The following is a 3640-nucleotide window of genomic DNA, read 5'->3' as shown; positions in this document are numbered from 1 at the left end:
TATCACCAATTGAATAAATGAGATTGCTTATCAAAGGGAAGCAAATCTAATAAAAATAATTATAAAATAAATTTCTTGTGGTGGCAGTTTTATGTTAATTTTAATATGATTGTCATGAAGTATGCATAGGTGATGTTTATTTAACATAACATAAAAAAAAAAAATTGAAATCAATAAACAAAAATTGCACATTGAGAAAACAAATATTATAATAAATCCTTGTATGATGTTGGCACATTGAGAAAAAAAAGTATAATTATATGATCCTTATATGGCATGTTTAACTTCAGGTCACAAATCAAGAACAAAAAAAAAAATTAAGGTACATTGAGTATAACAAAAATATCATAATAAAAGGCAACAAACAAATCAAGGTAATTGCCTTAATACCACATTATCAATTTAAGAATAAAAAAAACTCAGTAACCATACTGATACATGTACTTCTTGTAGGCAAAAACCGTGTTTCTGAACTCAAAAATACACTTATACTTACATATACACAGTTATGTAAGTGACAGTTAAACTCAAATATACACATCAACTAAATATTCACAACCTTTTTTACTCAGTAACCATACTGATACAAGTTTTTTGCGTACAATACACAAGAATTACATGTAAATGAACGCAAAAATGCATGACTTAAAAATACATGCAGTAAACAAAACAAATGTTTTGTGTAACTCAAATATACAACACAAACCAAAAAACTGTCTGTGTGTAAATTATCTTTTGGGATGTTACAAAAGTTGAGTTTAACTTTGAAAAAAAAAAGAAATACACATGCAACAACCATATGACCATGCATGACTAAAAAAATACATGTCATAACCAAACTAAAAAATGCATGAATCAAAAATACATGCAGTTCAAATTAATTCAACAAATCAAATTTTTAAATCGAATATACAACAACACAAACCAAAAAAAATGTCTGTGTGTAAAATATTTATTGAGATTTTTTTAAATTTTAGTTTAATTATCATTGTTGAAAACTAATGTTTTTTTGACTGACTTCTAGTCCTTTTTGCTATTGGTTCGCTATCTGTTGTTTGAAAGGTCGCAGGTTCAGTATCAGCAATGGTTTCTATGGGTGTCAATGGAGGTGTCAGAGATGGAGATGGTGTATATATTGGATTTGGTGTTGTAAATATTGTACTCATTTGGATAGGTGAATCACAGGATGATGGAATGGTGATGTAGATGGAGGAGGTTGATGTTTTTCTTTTTACATAGCACATGCACAATAGGTTAACCGTGTACACATTGCCCCCTTTTTTCCATAGATAAATGAATCATGAAGTAGATGTGTAGTAAAAATTGCTATGCACAATAACCGTAAACAATTGCTATACACAATAACTATTGAGAAAAGAAATAAGCATTTCATAAAATGGTTATATTCACAAATGTGCTGTTCATAGATTCTGTTTCTTTAAGTTTATCTTTGTTTTCATGTAATTAAGTAAAGATCCTTTTAGAATGAATATTGTACTGAATTAAATTAGTTAGTTCATATTACTACTAGTAAATGTAAAGCAGTTTACCAGGATCTTCACTTGTAGATGGATCACTTGTGGACGGATAAGCTGTGGTTGGATAAGTTGTGGTTGTATTACTTGTGGACGGATAAGCTGTTGTTGTATCTTTTGTAATATCACTTGTGGATGGATCAGTGGTGGTTGGATAAGTTGTTGTTGTTGTAAAGTTCTCAAATGGTGCTGAAAAATAATATGTTAAAAAAAATTACACTGTTAGAATTGGATTTTAATGCTGACAACTTTTTGTCCCTCAATGGGATTCGAACGCAAAACTTTGATACACTATATAGTTAATATGTATAAATAATGTTTTTTTTGTTTTTTTTTTTATATAAATATCAATGTGGTTTTTTTTTGTAACAAGTCTCATAACAAGTGAACACAAAGGACACTAAGTGAAACAATGTAGCTGTTTAGTAATAAAGAACTATGTTAAAACTTGCAACAAAGTCCAGACTTGCAATTCCACGAATAGGTAGTACGTTCCATATTAATAACAACTGGAGGTGTAGATAGGATTCCTTCATGATACACAATTGAACATTTGCAGTATCCTCGGACCTCAATTAGTGTTGGTACATGTTCGTGACAAACTTCTAGGTTTTCGTCTTGGAGACATTGGCACGACGGAACGGTGTCACTAGTACAACATCTTCTTGCAGGGGTAAACGGTTTCCCCGTAATACTCACTAATAAACATATAAAAATCACAAAAAGCTTCCATCATGTTCCGTCGGTAATGCGGGAAATAAATTGTCACGTAATCAAGTGACAGAGTACTAAGTACGTCAGTTCGTACCCAAATTGTGTTCGCCCTCTATTCTGATAATGTGAATCGAAACGTTCATAATCATGAAATTCAAGCATATAATAAGAGAGAAAAGGAAACCGTAATAACATTTTCCTTTTCTCGAAATGTTTTTTTTTGTGACGATTTGTTTTTTGTTAACGTAGATGGATGTGTTAAATAAATCAATCCTTAATTTCGAAATGTTTTTTTTTTTGTGACGATTTGTTTTTTGTTAACGTAGACGGTTTTTTCTTCTTTCTTTTGGATACGGTGTTTAACAAAATACAAAAGAAACTTTGATGGTGAATGCCAATCCTGTGAAATCATAACGTAAATATAAAACTTATCGTAGCATATATCAACCCCCATAAAACAACCGAGATAACGTACACATTACAAAAAAAAAAATACATAAGATGGATCTAGATGAATTGGACAAGATATACCAAATGTGTAAGATAAGGATATGTAAAATAAAAAACAGTACTTTTTTCGAATGAGGAAAAAAATGTGCGATGGTGAATACATTTTAAATACGGTAAAACCTCGAATTCATCTATTTAATGTGTTAAATTGTCAGTGTACAATAATTTAAATATGTAAAGAGTACAAATGCTCGGACCAGTGTGGATGTCAATCTGATTATAGGATATGTTAACAATGTATAAGAAATATCCTAGGTTGAAGGACATTCTTGATGACTTAGATTCAATTGACAAAGTTATTAAATGGGCAGGAGAAAACGAACTTTCCGACCATCTTCTGGTGAATCAATGTTCTAATAAAGATATTAAAGATATCGCTATTAAGGATATCGTTAAGGCAATTTTCAGATCCTGATATTTTAACGGAATGGGGCATAGACAATTTACTTTTACATCACAGATTGGTTTTAGGTAGGTTAGTTGAGATCTCAAAAACATGTTTAACCCCGCCGCATTTTTGCGCCTGTCCCAAGTCGGGAGCCTCTGGCCTTTGTTAGTCTTGTATTATTTTAATTTTAGTTTCTTGTGTACAATTTGGAAATTAGTATGGCGTTCATTATCACTGAACTAGTATATATTTGTTTAGGGCCAGCTGAAGGACGCCTCCGGGTGCGGGAATTTCTCGCTACATTGAAGACCTGTTGGTGACCTTCTGCTGTTGTTTTTTCTGTGATCGGGTTGTTGTCTCTTTGACACATTCCCCATTTCCATTTTCAATTTTATAGAAGTATTACTCACATGTTATAGATGTCATACAAAATTCGATTCACCAGTCACCCTTGGGGGAGGTGATTTGGGAAAGCTAGCTTCTGTCTCTGTAC

Source organism: Mytilus edulis, chromosome 11 (assembly GCF_963676685.1).
Source record: "Mytilus edulis chromosome 11, xbMytEdul2.2, whole genome shotgun sequence".
In the NCBI taxonomy this organism is placed as follows: domain Eukaryota; kingdom Metazoa; phylum Mollusca; class Bivalvia; order Mytilida; family Mytilidae; genus Mytilus; species Mytilus edulis.
This window is presented reverse-complemented; position numbering follows the sequence as displayed.